Source organism: Myodes glareolus, chromosome 5, assembly GCF_982192425.1.
Source record: "Myodes glareolus chromosome 5, mMyoGla1.1, whole genome shotgun sequence".
NCBI classification, from domain to species: Eukaryota; Metazoa; Chordata; class Mammalia; order Rodentia; family Cricetidae; genus Myodes; species Myodes glareolus.
The window spans coordinates 28709198-28729094 of record NC_142030.1 but is presented as its reverse complement, the minus strand read 5'-3'; positions in this window follow the sequence as shown (position 1 = coordinate 28729094).

Genomic DNA, 19897 nt, shown 5'->3' with positions numbered 1-19897 from the left:
AACAATTTGTAGCACACTTACAGTGTAATGTGATTTGAATGTCTGGCCCTAGCTGCTAGAGATGGAGGCTCCCCTGAGCGTGGGAGCCCAGGCAGTGGTGATGGGGCCTCCCTGAAGTGGGGTGTGGCGCTGTGAGCTGCGAAGGCAGACAGCATCTTGCCAGCCAGGGTGTCCACCCTCAGAGTCAGGAGGGACGGTCTCCAGCCTCCCTTCCCTCTTGGCCCTGCAATCACTTTTGTTCCTGGAGACTGAGCAATCTTAGAGCTTCGGCATGCAATAAAACATGCTCAACCACAGGCCTCCGTTGAACCAGGGCTGCTGGAGCTGCCCGCCAAGCCCGCTGGCCAGCAGTCTACATGGGTAGGCGGAATTGATAGTGTGGGTCCTGCCTCTCTGGCTTTGCTTTCTGTTTTGGCTTTGTAACTAAAACAGACCTGATGCCCGAGCAGGGGGACGGTCCCGTTTTATTTTTATCCCCTATCAAAGTTTCACGCCCATGTGTGTAAGTGTGGGTAGTTATGGTGTCGCAGACTCAGTGTGCTTTTGGATCCCTGCCCTGCCTCATCCTGTGACCTCAACCATGTCGTTTTCCATCCCCGAGTATCAATTTCCTGGTTTACGAAACTAAGCCGGTGTTTCCTACCCTGCACAATTAATTAGGCAAAGGATCTAAAATAGCGTCCTCTACAAGAGCCATCACCAGCTGTGGAGGGTTCGCTTGTTGCGGTGAAGTAAAGCATTCTGTTCTCCAGTGCACTGAGCCACATATCAGGGGTTCAATATTGCTACACTAAATGACGGTGTAGCTCTATGATTTCCCATCAGCATGGAAAGTTTGGGACTGTACAGGCCTAGAACCACACCTGCACACACGAGATGCTCAGTAAGTGTCCAGAAGGGAACCAGGCCTTTGTCACCTTCCACTAGCAGACGAGGCCTGGGGACCAGTGCTGGCTTCAGTGAGATACATGCATGACAGCAGTTTGCTTAGAATTTAGGATATGGAACTCTGAGAGCGGCTGTCTTAGTACTGGGCATTCTGCTGTCGCCTGACCCCCACCCCTACCCCATCTTCCTTTTATTTTCCTTCATTTTTGAGACAGGCCTTTGTTATGGAAGACAAGCTGGCTTCAAGCTCCACTATACCTGGTTCCCTTTGACGGTGAAACATTGAAACAAGGATTTTCAAGGAGCTGGGAGGCAATAGCCATCAGGTTGTAGAACCTTGGATTCTGCAGGCCGGACTCTGCACATTCTCCCAGGACCTGCTATTCAGGATGCCTTACTTACAGACTGCCAGTAGGGGTGAGCTGGGGGGCGGGGGGCGGGGAAAGGGTGCAGTTACAAAGTGATGGGAAGGTCAGTCTGAACCGGAGGAGCAATGACGGAGGCTCTGGGGAGGATCCCAGAGCAAGGAATTCAGGAATTAACCTTCACCACAGTTTCTAAGTTAACGGAGGACTTCAGTGAAATAAAGATCTAGGGCTCTTCCTTGGTTATTCAGATTTATTGTTCAGGCAGATATTCCCAGGGAGTCTGTTTTTCCTTAGGCTCCTGGGGGACCCTAGCACTAGAGAATGTTAATAGGCTCAGCTTGGGCAATCACAGCTTCTCTGATCTCAAGATGATAATGGGCCATAGGGTGCCTGGAAGGCAGTCATTGGCTCTTGCTGAATACACACAAGTCCCCAGTGAGAGGACTTGATTGTCCATTGTCCAATCAGCGCACTTTGACTGGGGTGGTAAAGTGGAACATTGGGGCTGCAGCTTGGCTCCCAAGGGAAGTTCCTTCAGCTAGCCCATCGCCTACCTACTCTTTCATATTCAATTCAGATTTTTGCCAAGACTACTGAAAACAGCGAAGACACAGAAGCCACCTCTGTGCGGCCGATGGACAGATGGACAGACCACGGAGGAGGGGTAGGTTCAGACAATGGAGTATTAGTCAGACTCAAGGCAGAAGGCCATCTTTCTGTGGGAAGGGATGCACATGAGTCTGGAGGAAATTAAGCTAAGTGAAATAAGCCAGACGCAGAAAGACAAATACTGGATCCAGTTCCACTTAGAGAGTCTAAAATTGCCACATGTGTAGCAAGGGTACTAAGTGGTGGTCACTAGGACTTTGAGGGTTGGTGAAGAGGAAGGGGGTGCCAAGAGTGAACAGCATGATAACGCGCTTATGTTCTGAGGCAGAGGGAGGAAATGGTGGGGGGAGGAAGAGGAGAACCGAATTTTAATGATTTGCAAAGCCATCTCCTTTGGCAATGTCGTTTTTTGTTGCTTTGTCTAGGGGAATTTGGGGACCAGGAAGGTCTTTTGTTCTGAAGTTTCTTTTCCTTTCCAGAAGGCATTTGCCTTAGCCATTAGTGTGTGTTGGTTGTGTGGTGGCTAATAAAGACTTTATAGTTAATCTGGTGACTGTGGGATGTTTAAGGGTAGTGTTAGGCATTTGACTTGATGGTCCAGGGGTCTTCATCCTTTTTTGTACTCAGATTTTATCTCTTACTTTATAATGGAAACAAGCAGGACAATCTTGTTCCATGTATTTATGAAGAAAAATCAGTGCACAGTGTTCTTAGCCATTATCTCTAAGTGACAAAATTAGTGTTTATTTTCATTGATCTTTCTGATGGCTATAAATTGCTTTTGCATGAATAAAAGCCTCTTAAAAATATAAATATGGATCATCCGGATACAAAGTAATGATCAGCATGTATTATGTGACTTGTCCTGGGGGAGATGTGAATCCTACCTCCTCTAGGACAAGGCCAGTCCTTTTCATAACCCCTTGTCTCCACATTCATCACGAATGTTCACTTCTCCTTATGTCCCTGCAGGCCACCAGGACCCAATTAGTACCTGGACCCTGAATTTACCCAAGCACATGAGAAATGGACCAATAAGTCTCCAGGTGAACAAGGAGCCTTTGGTCACTCTGCGTGGTTACCCAAGGAGACAGCTTTGGCCTCCCTGTTAGGGAGGCAGCTGGTCCGGCGCCTACCCAATGAGATCGGCTTCCATAAGCAGCTGGCCACAGCGATCACCTGCACTTCTTTTGTGAACTGTTCAGGCTTTAAAGCCTTCCAGAAACTCACAAATGCAGGACTTGGCTCTCTGTCAGGTTTTCCCTAGGAAGCCTGGCTCCATACCAATCTTGCCACATTTGCTTTCAAGTGACCTGGACAGCCCCCTTCATCTGCCTTTTCTTTTTCTCTTCTCCTCTTGATTGCTTTAGTAGCTTTACAAACCTGATTTACACGCTGGTCTAAGCCACTCAGATCCACCAGAGCCTTTCCCACCTCATAAAGATCATGACCCACTAGGGGTCTTGGACCCCCTTGCCAGTCTGAGGTCTCTGCTGAACATTCTCTTTTCCTCAGTCTCCGACAAAGAGTTCTGTCAGGGCACCACACAGAGGTTCTCTCCTGCTCAGCTCACTCACTCTCACTTCTACCCATTATCCTGGTTCCCGTGGACTCCAACAGTTTTTGGATCCTAGGAAGGGCTATTTAGCACAGATTCATTTGAGGACTCCTTTCCTTCATCACACCCTATCTGTAAGAAACAGCAAAACAAGATCCTCCATCTCTCCCTCTCCTTTATCTAATTTACTTACCAAACCATAGGCTAATGTGGAGAATGATCCCGGTGGTCTTTTCCCCATAACTGCTTCCTTATGTGGACCAACTCTGGGCAGATAGCTAAAGTTCAGCTGTAGTCTTCTCACCCGAAGCAAGGGCATGACTGCCTCTTCCACAGCTCCAACAATCCCATTCCTCACGAGCTACTTTAAGGGAATGCAGGATGTTCTCTGGTCCTCAGCCATTCTTGGGATCTCAGCATGTTCCCACATTGTCCTGGCAGAGCACATTTATCAAGGGGATGTGCCATTCTGGCCAACACAGAAGAAGATGGCCCCCATGGGATTCCCACTAGGGACACTTCAATGTCACACACAACAGCCTCAAGTGAGAGTCTTTTCACTTGGAGCCAAGGCAAGGCAGCATGGAAGCTGGCCCATACCACCCAGGGAGGGACTGCTGCTGCATTGGGATTGTACCATGGCCACTTTACCTTCCATTACATGCCTTACTACCCACAGTAGGGCAGTGTGTCTGCTCTTCCAAAATGCATCTTTTATTCTGCTCTATCCCTGTTTGGGTATCAAGTGTTATGTGCTTTTTCGGGGAAGACACAAGTGAACAGCTATTCACCTAAGATTGAATAACAATGACAGACCAAAGAAAGGAACCCACACAATTCCAGCTTGGTGCGCCAATGAGCTCATAGGACTTACATAGAGGAACATGGAAGATTGTTTAGAAGAACATGGGTAAACTCCTCCCAATAGTTGCTTCTTTGAAGAATGCCACCCTAGAGGTCATGAGTCATGGCTTTCTCACAGCTGCACAGATAGAGTTACCCCTGTCATTACCACTCCGACTGACAGGGATCATTCATCTTTGGCCATGGTGACACGAAGTTGGACCACATTCATAGCTATCCGAGGACACACACGGCCACCCTGAGCTGCAGACTGAGTACACCTGCTAGTACCACGAGAACCCCCACACAGCTGGGCAGAATTACATGCTGCTGAAATGGGTGAGCTGCTGTAGCCTTGGGTGAGACTCGGATGACCCTCCCCTCCTCTAGGGAATAGTAATCGACCTCAGATCTTGTGACACTTGCTTTCAGGTAAGCACAGTTGGCCTGATTTCAAAATAATAATGACCATAGAGTACACAGAAGATGTTCCACAATGATGGCAGTGGGCAGCCCGTGCTCCTAGTACCACGATGTGTCTTCAGCCAATGTGTAAGATTCTGCCTTGGTGCAGAGAGAGGTGTCCTTTTTCTATGATGACTTTTCCCAGTGACACAAAGACACAGATAATTGCTGCTCACTTGGGATCTTTCTACTGAAGGGAAATTTAACATAGTGTAGTCTTCACACCTAATGTGCACATAGCAAAGTTGGCTGGCTCTAATGAACATGTCTTGATAATCTTCTTTGGGTTGAGATTTGTCTCTTTCAATCTTGTTACTCAATTGCTTTGTGTCTTTAGGTTTTTAGCATTTTCTTTTCAATATCTAGAGTTTGGGTCTTTTCCTCTTGACTGATTATGAGAATTATATCAGTGCGAGGATGATATTATTGGCTGTGTTTGAGTTTTGTATTTTTCCAGCTGCCTGGATGCTTAACAAAACGAACCAGCTAAAGTCAATAGCAGCCATCTCCCATTCATTCTCCACTGTTCAGCCCTTCCTAAGTTGTTGCCAATAGGGCTTTCTACCCAGTCTCTCCTGGGAGTCTGTCTTTTGTATTCCCTGAATGTAACTTTAAAAGACAAAAGATTTATTTGTCTGAATAGAAACCAGTGTATTGCATGTAGCTTTAAATCACTCCAATCAAGTGCCGGTTGGCAATACTGAATGGTTTCAGATAGTTCATTCATTACTTTCCTCTGTGCCAGGGCTTAAGACATTTTGGTATATTGAGAGCAATCCCATTTGTGTGACAGAATACCTGGGACGTTCATACATCATTTATGTCCTGGCGTACTGCCGCTGCCCTGGAGTTCTGGCTGTGGGTGATGCTCCCTTCAACACAAGCTTACCCTTTACTGGGAATCTTTTATATGCAATTTTAAGTACATTTTAAGAAATTTGGTGCACACAAATGTACAAGATAATTTATGAATCCTTATCATCTTCTATAGCTGTAACAACAATGTAGGTAAATGCTGTAAAGGTGCCCTCCTATACTATGGGGGAATATCCTGATAGACCTGGTAAAATGAACAGATTATATTGGGGTTCCTGGATGAGAGAATTGCCTTGACATGATAATAGAGCTCTGTGCCAGAGCACTTGGCTAGCCTGGGCTCTGTTCCCAGCATGGCAAGCAAGGAAAAATAAGCCAGCATTGGCTACATGTCTGATGTCACTTGTCCTTTAGACTGGGGCTTGAGCCGCAACAGCAGATGCTTGAATGATTAGGATTAATTCCCAACTCTCTCTCAGTCTCAGTTTCCCTGCATGAAGACCTAGGGGTAACACTGCTTGTGGGATTAGAGAATGGATAGAAAGCCTCCTTGGAGGAACATGTTGCCTGGGCCCACCTCCAGAGGAGTGCCCTTTGTCTCATGGAGGAGTGTTCTGTGAAGAGATGTTGCTCAGATCTCCACCCCAACTGTTTTGCCGGCTATAAGTCACTATTACAAACCACAGTGCTACGAATAACAAGCACAACATTTCTTGAAAACTAAGTATTGAATCCTGGCTGATAAAGAATTTGATAGCACATTCTGGTTTTGTATTCTCTCAAAGCCAGATGATCAAAACCTAAGTCCCTGTGACTAATATAGCCATGATAACGCACAAAGGCACACCGTGGCACATCACAACATGCAAAGAGCTAACGCCCAGTGCTGGTAGGCACGTGGTGAGATGGCTTACACAGATGCCACTCAGTGTGGGGAATGAGCCATAAAAGCGCTCAAGCAGTTACCCCAGGCTTCTACAGCTCGGGAATCCCTCATAAGGGAATAATCAGGGATAGGTGGGTGCATGAAAATTTATGTAGCAGCATGTTTGGAGCAGCATTATTTATGGCTCTGTGATACCAGAAACTGCCTACATGTCTAACAATAGGGAAATGGTTAAATAAATTATGGCACAACCCAATGGTAAAATATTATTCTGCCCTTAAAATGTGGTTCACAAAGAATTTTAATGACAAGGAAAAACAGCTCTGATATGACCTTGGAGGGAAAAGGCTGGCCACAGCCTAGCAAATGTAGCATGAACTGAGTTCTGAGGGGATTGCACAGGTTTCTCTTTTCAGACTAGCCCTCAACAATGGGGAACGATCCACAGAACAGTGCTGCCCTTTGGCCTCTGCCAGAAGTCTTTGCGCATATTGTCTTTATTTGCTTTTTGTTGATTTTTGCAGTACATGGGGCAAACGAAGAGCTGTGTACCCACTAGTCACTGGGCTATGCATTCATTACTTCGTACTTGCATCTGTGTTGTTGCTACCATCACTTGTTGTCTTGTGGTCCAGAATATTCTGACAGCAAAGTGGTGGTTTGGTAGAACACTGTCTAGCCTCCATGGGGTGTGGTGACTTTATGTATAGCATCACACATGGTCAGTGTCCAGTGTGTGTAATTGGGCCCCGGGCAGGTAGCAGAAGGCTGGTGTGTATTTGTCATGGGGGTCCCTGTGAGGAGTCAGATGTTTGCAGTTCTTGTGAGACTCCCTGGGCAGCAGCAAACCCCACCTTCTGAGCTTCGGCTACCTTAACAAAAGACCACGAGTTCGGGCCTGGAAGAAAGGAATTACCTTCTCCCAGTTTAAGAAGCAGAACCTTTGAGACCATGTGACAGTAGGGTTTGTTTCTGGTGAGGACTTTCTAACTTAGAGATGGCCATCCTTATGTGGGGACAGGGATGAAGTGGTGGAATCTGAACTTTCTGTTGTCTCTCTTAATAAGGGTATAAACCTCATCACAGGGCCCCCACCTTTATGATCTCATTTAGCTCTAGCTGCTTCTTAAAGGCCCCGTTTTCAAATACCATCAATAGGCAGGCTAGGATGCTAACACATCAATTCTGGAAGGATGCAGACGCCCAACTTGTAAGATCTCTACCCCCCTAAATCTGTCTTGCTGTTTCATACCTTGTATACTTACAGATCATCACTAGAGACCTAGGTTGGGGGACAGGGAATGGCTCAGACCTTCCTCCCATACCTTTAAGAGTCCACAGTGAAGAAGAGGACTTACCATTATAGATAACTACCATTGATTGGTGGCTCATGCCATGGTACCTGTAGGCATTACTCTAAGTGAAATTCTCATACCCGTCCCCTGAATTTTCACAGTCCAAAGACAATTATTTTTACGAATAAATTAACTGAGGTATGGAGGCATCCAGAAGCTTACAGTGAAATGGGCTCATTGAAGAGAGACTTGAGCATGCACACACAGTGTGGATCAGCTCTGTCAGGCCGTGGACTCAGCCTAGGTGCACACCCATGGAGCTGGATCAAAGAAAGTTGAGAGGCACACACATATAATAGAAGACCATCTAGAAATAAGAAAGCACACACTTTCTTTTGTATCTTCTGTAATAACAGAGAAATGCCGGAAGGACATCATGGTGGATGAAATGTCAGGCAGCCACAGGACAAACTGCCTGCCCTTATTCATGTGAAATCTACACAAATTGTTGTACAAAAGTTGGGAGAATGGTGCTTACCAGAGTCTGAGAAGGGAATGGGGCATGGTTGGCCAGGAGGCAGGACAGTGCTTTAGTTGGATAGGGGAAATATGTTCTAGTGTGCCAGGCACAGCAAACTGACTATGCTAACAGTCTGGCATTGAATATATTAGCACAGCGGGGAATTTTGGGTGCACTCACTGTGCAGAAATGATAGAGTTTATGGTGATATATATATGTTAGTTGCTTTGAATTGATCATTTCTCTGTGTATGCAAAGTAACACTTTATCTTAGCCTGAAGTCTGAAAGCAGTGTATACATAAAGGGAGACTTCACACGGCGTTTCATAAATATACACAAAAAACACATCCACTAAAAAAAGGCAACTGCGTGCACAAAGCCACAGACTGAAAGCAGCACTGAGGTTCCAAACCTTGTCTGTGTGTGCTCTTGGGACACACTATGACCTGGAAGCAGGGATCATCCAGACGATCCCTGTGGGTTCAGAGCCAGGCTGAACGATGCTGAACAGACTTCTCAGCCTGTTATTCCTCTAGTTTTGGTCTCGGTCTGTCTAGGCTACCCAGGATTCCTGCAGGGTTTTAACACTCCCATGAGCATCAAGTACCCTCTGAGCGGGGGTTTTCTGTACCTCTGTGAATGCACCTGGTAAAAGATGGGAGCACAGGATGGAGAGGAAAGAAGCCTGATTTGGCAGGAGAGTCCAAGGAGGCGGAGCGTGCGTCACCAGAAAAGAGGAGATGACACCAGCAAGGAGCTCTCAGGAGCACTTGCCGCCACCGTTGGAGACTGGCAGGTGTGCAGCTCCAGGTGTGAGGATAGACTCTGGGTTCACATTTGTTGAGCATTAGTGTTAGGGCGAGATGGGTGTGGCTGGCCAGTAACCAACTTCAGACAGGAGCAAGTCTGGGCCCATGTACCCTGCACCCAGGAGCCAGCAACTCATTAAAGAGACAGGGTAAAGAACAATTATGCAGAGATTTCTGAAGGGCATGAGCATGGAGAGCGGGGGGCAGAAGTGGGAGTTCTCTCCCTGGGACCCTGGCATGCCAGGAGGGTGGAAGGCATAAAGGGAGACGGAAAGAGCTCCCGGGGTCACTTGTTAAGGTCAGGACAGTGCTGTGACTCAACCAGGGTGGCCAGGAAGGAAGAAAGGAGGTCTGGCCTTGGGCTTGATGGAACCTGAACTGGGGAGCCTTGGTGAGCTCTGGATAAAGGGAGGGGCAGGCTTCCAGAAGGATAAAGGTAGCAGCAGTGGCTGTTCGGGCTGCGTTTGGGGTGGAGGAAGGAACAGCAAGGTGTGACTGTATCCAAAGTCTGTCCTTCATCCAGGATGGTGCTATCACTGACAAGGATGGTGCCAACCATCCATGCACTTTAACTTTTTCCTGGTAGCCTCTAATAAACAGCCAAAGAAATTAACCTGAAACATTTATTTAGCCCAATGTAGCAAAGATATTTCCATGTTTAACATGAAAGTGATTATGGCCATAGTTCGCATTTACCTTTGAGAAGTGCTGGATGTCACCCAGCTCATCTCAGTTCAGATGAGCGATGCCTCCAGAGTTCTGCGTGGTTCCCGGCTGCGGGCTGGACAACATAGCCTATACCCACAAGCTGACTTTTGTAACCATCTTTCCCCATTTCCACTTCTCTTTATTTGTTTCTTTTCTTTTTTTTTTCATTTTATCAAGACAGGGCTACTCTTTAGCTTTAGAGCCTGTCCTGGAACTCACTCTGTACCAGGCTGGCCTTGAGCTCACAGAGATCCGCCTGCCTCTGCCTCCCGAGTACTGGGATTAAAGGCATGTGCCACCAGTGCTTGGCTTCCAGTTCTCTCTCTATCTGTCTGCCACTGCAAGTTGGGCTTGGATGGAGGACTGTGTCTTCACTGGACACGGGGACAGGTTGAGGGACCAACCTAGCCTTTCTCCCCATGACTTTGTTGAGTCCGTGGCTGGTTACTGTTGTTAGGATCGGAACTAAATGGTAAACCAGGAATTCTTTGAGGAGATGGCCTAGTGAAGGGAGATTTTAAAAAACAAAACAAATGCCGGAATTTATGCAGTTCCTTCTGCTCTGAAGGACTTCAGTTTTCAGGGGTGGGTGGCTGTGGAGTGACCCCATTGTGGCTGCTTAGGTTGTGTTAATTTGCAAGGGTGCTGTGAGATAATTTCATTTGAAAACTAGATTTGGAGCTATGGCAGCAGGCCGAGGAGACTGAATTAAAAACACAGTCTCTGGATGTCCCAGGGAGGCAGGTACCATGTCTATGGTTCACCTCTCCACCCCAGTTTCAAACTTTAGATCCACTTGGTTTGGGAGAAAAGGATTTCATGTCTAGAGACGGTTAGGTGTCCTTGGAGACTGGTGGGCTCTGGGGTTAGGGAGTAAAACTGTACCGTTCTGGGTTTGAGTTTAAACTCTGAGCACGGGAACATCATGCCTATGATGCGCGGACATGGACATTACAGTCGGAGGGGTTCTTAGGGTACAGTAGGAGAGGATGTGTGAGCATAGGACGTGAGCATGGGAGGAGGCCTCCTTTCCGGAGATCTGAGAGGTTGAATCAAAGGTCTCTAAAAGACAGGGCAAGGAGGAGCAGCCTGGCACTTGTCCTAGACTGCAGGTTCAGCACCCAGGCCATACCCAAGACTCCATTGAGTACCATGTTTGTGGCCACAGGTGTTTAGCTCCACTGTCCAGGTCCAGAATTAGCTTCCCCGCTGCCTTTCTGATATGTCCAGATGCACCTGTAACAAAAGAGAAATGACGGCTCAGTGGAAAGTAGCGAATTCTGTACACATTGGCCCTTAGAACCAGACTACCCAAAAGGGCAGGTTCCAGGAGAAGTGAGAGACCTTTGTCTCCAAAAAGTGATGATGGGGGGCACTAAACGACACTCGAGAGCAACTTCTGGCTTCCATATGTGCACACAGGGGTACATGAACCAACACACAGAAGTGCATACACACACATACACACTTACACCCCATACACACAAAAATTAAAAAAAATAAATTAAATTAATAAATAATAATGCTTTTTTCGGGGCTTAAATTTCTCCATCTCAGCCAGGGTGGGCACCGCGGGCCGGGGCAGGCGGTGAGTGCAAAGGGACGGGAGTCCCTTTGTTCTGATAGCCGGCCTGCAGAGAGCTAAGACCACAGGCAGGGAGTCTTCTGACCAGCGAGGGGCTCTGATCCTGTGGAGGGGTAAGTGTGTTGACCTCCATACAAGTCTGGTTAGGGAACACACAATATTCCAGCCATCCTTATCTCCCTGGCTACTCCAAAGGGGCAGCTTCCCCCAGCTAATCCCTCTCTCCTGCTACGCCATCCCAGCTTTCGGCCTCGAACCCCTCCCCTCCTCTCTCCCTTTTTCGGGGCTTAAATTCCTCCATCTCAGCCGGGGTGGGCACTGCAGGTCGGGACAGGTGGTGAGTGCAAAGGGAAGGAAGTCCCTTTGTTCTAATAGCCTGCCTGCAGCAAGCTAAGACTTCAGGCAAAGTGATTCCTGGATAGGAAGGGGCACTAATCCAGTAGAAGAAGACCCAGTGGAGGGAAGAGCCATTGGAGAGCATCTGAAGGAAGAGATGGGCAGGCGCCAAGGCAAGAATTCCTCCAACAATCTGAAAAACAACATGAAAACACCAGATCCCAGCAATCTTACGTCAGAAGGACTTGAACACCCTATTCCGGAAGAAGTGGAAAACAGTGTCATTATGAAAGCAATAGAGTCTCTTAAACAGGGTATAAATAACTCACTTAAAGAAATAGAAGAGAAATATAACAAAAAGATGGAAGAAATGAGTAAAGAAATGGAAGACAAATATAACAAAAAGATGGAAGAAATGAGTAAATTCGTAAATGATACCCTGGGAAACCAAGAAAAAACAATCAAACAGGTAATGGAATCAGTTCAAGAATTGAAAACTAAAATGGAGGCAGTGAGGAAAACACAAACCGAGGGCCGGCTGGATATGGAAAATCTAGGTAAACGAACGGAGACTACAGAATCAAGCTTAACCAATAGAATACAAGAGATAGAAGAACGAATCTCAGATTATGAAGACACCATAGAGAAAATAAACGCCCTGACCAAAGAAAACAGCAAATCCAACAAATTCTCATCACAAAACATTCAGGAAATATGGGACATAATAAAAAAACCAAATCTAAGAATAATAGGAGTAGAAGAAGGAGAAGAATTGCAGATCAAAGGTCCAGAAGATATATTCAACAAAATTATAGAAAAAACTTTCCCATCCTAAAGAGTGATATTCCTATGAAGGTGCAAGAAGCATACAGAACACCGAATAGATTGGATCAGAAAAAAACATCCCCTCGCCATATAATAATCAAAACACAAAGCAGTCAGATTAAAGAAAGGATATTAAGAGCTGCAAAGGAAAAAGGTCAAGTAACCTATAAAGGTAAACCTATCAGACTTACACCACACTTCTCTATAGAAACCATGAAAGCCAGAAGGTCCTGGATAGAGGTACTGCAGAAATTAAGGGACCATGGATGCAAGCCCAGACTACTTTACCCAGCCAAGCTTTCGTTCACTATCAACGGAGAAAACAAAATATTCCAGGATAAAAACAAATTTAAACAATACGTAACTACTAATCCAGCCTTACAGAGAATATTAGAAGGAAAATTACATCCCAAGGAATCCAACATTGCCAACACTGACTACAATAATTCAGACATCTAGCGACCCTTCACTAGCACAATTCAAAGAAGGAAAACACATACACTCTATTATCACCAAAAAAATGACTGGAGTCAACAACCAATGGTCATTAATATCTCTTAATATCAATGGACTCAATTCACCTATAAAGAGGCACAGACTTAGAGATTGGATACGAAAACAGGATCCAACATTCTGCTGTTTACAAGAAACACACTTCAACCACAAAGACAGACACCTACTCAGAGTAAAGGGTTGGGAAAAGGTTTTCCAAGCAAATGGACCTAAGAAACAAGTGGGTGTGGCCATTCTAATATCTAACAAAATCGACTTCAAACTAAAATCAATCAGAAGAGATGGAGATGGACATTTCATACTCATAACAGGAACAACTCATCAGGAAGAAGTCTCAATCCTGAATATCTATGCCCCTAATGTAAAGGCACCCACATATGTAAAAGAAACTCTTCTAGAACTCAAGGCAGTCATCAAACCACACACGCTAATAGTAGGAGACTTCAACACTCCTCTCTCACCAATGGACAGGTCAATCAGACAGAAACCAAACAGAGAATTAAGAGATTTATTGGAGGTATTGAATCAAATGGACTTAACAGACATCTATAGAACACTCCACCCAAATAGGAAAGAATACACCTTCTTCTCTGCAGTTCATGGAACCTTCTTGAAGATTGACCACATACTCGGTAACAAAGCAAACTCCCACAGATACAAAAAAATATTAGTAACCACCTGTGTCTTGTCAGATCACCATGGATTAAAATTAGAATTCAACAACAATGCTACCCCCAGGAAGTCAACAAACTCATGGAAGTTGAACAGTCAACTACTAAATCACCCCTGGGTCAAAGACGAAATTAAGAAAGAAATTAAAGTCTTCCTTGAATTTAATGAAAACAAAGACACAACATACTCAAACCTATGGGACACTATGAAAGCAGTGCTAAGAGGAAAGTTCATAGCAATAGGTGCCCAACTAAAGAAAACGGAGAAAGCACACATTGGAGACCTAACAGCACACTTGAAAGCTCTAGAAAAAAAGAAGCTGATTCACCCAGGAGGAGTAGAAGACTGGAAATAATCAAACTGAGGGCTGAAATCAACAAAATAGAAACAGAGAAAACAATCCAAAGAATCAATGAATCAAAAAGCTGGTTCTTGGAGAAAATCAACAAGATAGACAAACCCCTATCCAAACTAATCAAACGGCAGAGAGAGCACATGCAAATTAATAGGATCAGAAATGAAAAGGGGGATATAACCACAGACACAGAGGAAATTCAGAGAATCATTAGATCTTACTACGAAAGTTTATATGCCACAAAGTTGGAAAATGTAAAAGAAATGGACATCTTTTTAGATAAGTACCATATACCAAAGTTGAATCAAGAACAGGTGAACAATCTAAATAGACCTGTTAGTTGTGAAGAATTAGAAGCTGTTATCAGAAATCTCCCTGCCATAAAAAGCCCAGGACCAGATGGTTTCAATGCAGAATTCTACCAGAACTTCCAGGAAGAGCTAATTCCTATACTCCTTAATGTATTCTATAATATAGAAACAGAAGAGTCATTGCCAAACTCCTTTTATGAAGCTACAGTTACCTTAATACCAAAACCACATAAAGACATAACCAAGAAAGAGAATTACAGGCCAATCTCACTCATGAACATCGACGCGAAAATTCTCAATAAAATCCTGGCAAACCGAATCCAGGAACACGTTAGAAAAATTATTCATTATGATCAAGTAGGCTTCATCCCAGAGATGCAGGGCTGGTTCAACATACGTAAATCTATCAATGTAATCCATCATATAAATAAACTGAAAGAAAAAAACCATATGATCATTTCATTGGATGCTGAAAAAGCATTTGACAAAATTCAACACCCATTTATGATAAAGGTGTTGGAGAGACTGGGGATACAAGGATCATACCTAAATATAATAAAAGCAATATACAGCAAGCCGACAGCTAACATCAAATTGAATGGAGAGAAACTCAAAGCCTTTCCACTAAAATCAGGAACACGACAAGGCTGTCCACTCTCTCCATACCTCTTCAATATAGTGCTTGAAGTTCTAGCAATAGCAATAAGACAACATAAGGAGATCAAGGGGATTCGAATTGGAAAGGATGAAGTTAAACTTTCGTTATTTGCTGACGATATGATAGTGTACATAAGTGACCCCAAAAACTCTACCAAAGAACTCCTACAGCTGATAAACACCTTTAGTAACGTGGCAGGATACAAGATCAACTCCAAAAAATCAGTGGCCCTCCTATACACAAAGGATAAAGAAGCTGAGAGGGAAATCAGAGAAGCATCACCTTTCACGATAGCCACGAATAGCATAAAATATCTTGGGGTTACTCTAACCAAGGAAGTGAAAGACCTATTTGACAAGAACTTTAAGTCTTTGAAGAAAGAAATTGAGGAGGATACCAGAAAATGGAAAGATCTCCCTTGTTCTTGGATTGGGAGGATCAACATAGTAAAAATGGCAATTCTACCAAAAGCAATCTATAGATTCAATGCAATCCCCATCAAAATCCCATCAAACTTCTTCACAGACCTTGAGAAAACAATAATCAAGTTTATATGGCAAAACAAAAAACCCAGGCTAGCCAAAACAATCTTATACAATAAAGGAACTTCAGGAGGCATTACCATCCCTGACTTCAAACTCTATTACAGAGCTACAGTATTGAAAACAGCTTGGTATTGGCATAAGAACTGAGAAATCGACCTTTGGAATCGAATAGAAGACCCAGATATTAACCCACAAACCTATGAGCACCTAATTTTTGACAAGGGAGCTAAAGGTATACAATGGAAGAAGGAAAGCATCTTTAACAAATGGTGCTGACATAACTGGATGTCAACCTGTAGAAGGATGAAAGTAGATCCATACCTATCACCATGCACAAAACTCAGGTCCAAATGGATTAAAGACATCAACATTAATCCGTCCACTTTGAACCTGATAAAAGAGAAAGTGGGAAGTACTCTACAAGATATAGGCACAGGATGCCTCTTCCTAAGCAGGACCCCAGCAGCACAGACAATAAGAGAAACAATGAATAAATGGGATCTACTGAAACTGAGAAGCTTCTGTAAAGCAAAGGACACTGTCAGTAAGACAAAAAGGCTGCCTTCTGACTGGGAGAAGATCTTCACCAACCCCTCATCAGACAAAGGTCTGATTTCCAAAATATACAAAGAACTCAAGAAACTAGGCACTAAAACTCTAATTAACCCAATTAAAAAATGGGGTACTGAACTGAACAGAGAATTCACAACAGATGAACTTCGAATGGCCAGAAGACACTTAAGGTCATGCTCAACCTCCTTAGCGATCAGGGAAATGCAAATCAAAACAACTTTGAGATACCATCTTACACCTGTCAGAATAGCTAAAGTCAAAAACACCAATGATAGCCTATGTTGGAGAGGATGTGGGGTGAGGGGAACACTCATCCATTGTTGGTGGGAATGCAAACTCGTGCAGCCACTGTGGAAATCAGTGTGGCGGTTTCTCAGGAAACTGGGAGTCAACCTCCCTCAGGACTCAGCAATTCCACTCTTGGGAATATACCCTAGAGATTCCCTAGCATACTACAAAAGCATTTGTTCTACTATGTTCATAGCAGCACTATTTGTAATAGCCAGAACCTGGAAACAGCCTAGGTGCCCCTCAATAGAAGAATGGTTAAAAAAGGTGTGGAACATATACACATTAGAGTTTTACTCAGCGGTAAAAAATAATGACATCTTGAATTTTGCATGCAAATGGATGGACATAGAAAACGCTTTACTGAGTGAGGTAAGCCAGACCCAAAAAGAGGAACACGGTATGTATTCACTCATAAGTGGATTCTAACCATAATTAAAGGTCTTTGAGCCTATTATTCGTGATCCTAGAGAAGCTAAATAAGAAGACGAACCTGATGAAGATTATTTAGCTATCCGCCAGGAGGTAGGAAATAGTCAAGAGTCCCAGGTAACCTTGGGTGCATGGGGATGGGGTGGGAGGGTTGTTGGAAGGGGAGAGGGTTAGAGAGAAGGGAGTAGGGGAGGAATGGAGAAAGCTCGGTTGACCGGGATGGGGGGAAGGGAGGAAGGATGAATATGGGATCAGGGAAGAATATATTTCAACTAAGGGAGTCATTTTAGGGTTTATAGGAAACTTGATTATATATGGGATCCCAGGCCCAAGGAGAGATCCCCAGATTGTTCTCTGGACAGAGGAGAGGGTGCCTGAACCGGCCTTGGCCCATAACCATACTGATGAATATTTTGCTTATCACCATAGATCCTTCATCTGGCAATGGATGGCGATACAGACAGAGACCCACATTGGAGCTCCGGACTGAGCCCCCCAAGGTCCAAATGAGGAGCAGAAGGATGAAGAAAATGACGAAGGACTGCGAGGGATGCTATTACCCACTGATACAAGGGGTTGGATCAAATGAGAGTTTACCAAGGGCAGTTGGACTGCGACTGAACGAGCACGTGATCCAACCAGATTCTCTGAATGTGGCCAGATTCTCTGAATGTGGCCGGATTCTCTGGATGTGGCTGGCCCGGAGTCTTTCTGAGAAGCCATTGACAATGACACTGGGACTAGTTTCCTCTGCATATACTGGATTTTTGGGATCCAGTCTGTTTGGATACTCACCTTCCTGGACCTGGAGGGAGGGGGGACGAACTTGAACTCCCCACAGGGCTGGAAACCCTGACTGCCCTTAGGGACAAAGAGGGAGGAGGAGAGGGGGGGGAGTGGGAGGGTGTTGGGAAGAGGGACGTACATGGAAACTTTTATAATTTAATAAAATTACTTTAAAAAAATAAAATAAATAAATAATAATGCTCATAAATGGGCGAGTCAAAGTCCCGAGGATGACTCCAAATGGCAGTGTGCATTTTGAATAAACCTTGTCTTACCAGGGTAGCTCTGAGGTTTGTGCTTGGCAGAGAACTCTGAAGGGCCCTGGGATCTGTCTGTCCCCTGACCCTCGCTGCTGGGGTCAGAGAAGCTGACTGCTTCTCATGGCCTTTCTGTGAGTGTTGTGGATCTGAATTCAGCTCCTCATGATTTTGCAGCAAGGACTTTGCCTGCTGAGCCATCTCCCCATGCCCTAGTAACACTCATCAATTGTGACTTGATTTGCATTTTCTGAATGTTTAGCGAATTAATGATACTTACGATCTTGGAGATTCTCCTAAGTCTTGGGAGCGGAGCTGTCTGAGGTCCTAGGACTATACTTTGGGAAGTGTTTGTTTCAGAGGAAATTTGCCTGTGCTATGTTGTTTCCAGGTAGTTGGCCTCTAAGCCAAAGAACTGAAAACAAGGGCTCATATAGATCTGAAAAAAAAAGCAAGATGAATTTATGTGGAGCAAAGGGATACTGGAGATTAAAGAGAGGTACAGCTGTCAAGATTGACAGCAGGCCACGTGAAGGAGGATACTCAAGGGCCTCAGGCTACAGTTCCAGGGTCTCCTTTTATGGGCTCTAAGGGAAGAAGGGGCTAGTGTCTAAGAGAATGTTGTTTGTGTAGTTCTCGACTTTGATTCTGATCAGTCTAGGCTATATAATTATTTTATGTTGCATGTCCCTTGCCATGAGCATCTGATTTTCATCTTGTGCACACTCAGCTGTGCATAGGCATAAGACAGTAAATAGGACACTCTCGTTAAAAGGTTACTAGAGGACACATTTTTTACTTACTGCACATACAGGCCAGATTGACCTCTCTATTCCTTATATCCAGGTTCATGGAATATACCTGAGTAGAAACTGTCTAAATGTGATTGTTGTCAGGGGCAGGGAAACCCAGTTCACTGTTCAGCGAACATGTATCCTGGGCAGCTGGGAGGTTGAGAGGGTTTTGAGTTTTGCTAGCGCATTGTTCCATGTGGGGTCCCCAGACCTCTAGGTAGCCGTCTGCCTCTAGCCCAAACAACCTTCTTTGTTTTCCAGACCCAGAGACTATGAAGCAAAGGCCGAGCCACAGCTTCTATGAGTCTCCTCCAACTGTGTGAAGGTCATAGGTGTTTTGTGTCAGCTCAGGGAGCTGGGAGCTGAATACATTGATATTTAATTGGAATTTGTCAGTGCATTGACATTTAAATGGAAAATTGTACCTGATCTTTAAAAATGAAGATCCCCCTTTAATTCCTACCCTACATTTATAACATCTGCCTTCATCCAGAACACGTCTTACCGTGGCCCTCAGGAAATAATCACCTGCTTCTCTGTGACATTCGTCCCTCTGCAAGAGCTTTGGGAAAAATGCTTTTCTTAATATTCTCAGAGGGAAAATATCTGGTTCTTTGTTTCATAACTTTGATGGAGCCCGTTTGTTCCCTCGTGGTCAGTCCACTGGACTCTGTGGATCACTGAGTGAGACCCCTTTTGGGTTGTTTATTTCATGGATGGTCACGGTGATTGGACTCTGTGGATCATTGAGTGAGACACCTTTCGGATTGTCTCTCTGGATATCAGTGGGACCATTTGGAGTTAAGAAAAACTCAAGCAATTGGTTGAATTCAAGGAGAAATATAACTAGAACCCATGTTTCATCTCATTACAGAATTCATGATAAGTCAGGCTTGAAGAAACAGCAATTGATGAACATTTAAAAGACAGAATTTAGAGAGTGCAACAACTCCAGACAGAACTGAGACAAAAATACAAAGAGGAAGCTGATTTAAATAATCAAAATAAAATGCCAGGTCAGACCTCCCTCTACAATAGGAAATCATAAAAAATAGAACCAACGCAGAAATGTTTCTTGGCAAAGCACAGAATACATAGACTGTTCTAATCACCCAGGGTGAGGAATCCCAACCAAAAACCATGTAGAGGATCTGTGGTGAATATGCCTATGTGTATGTATGCATACATGTATATGCATATA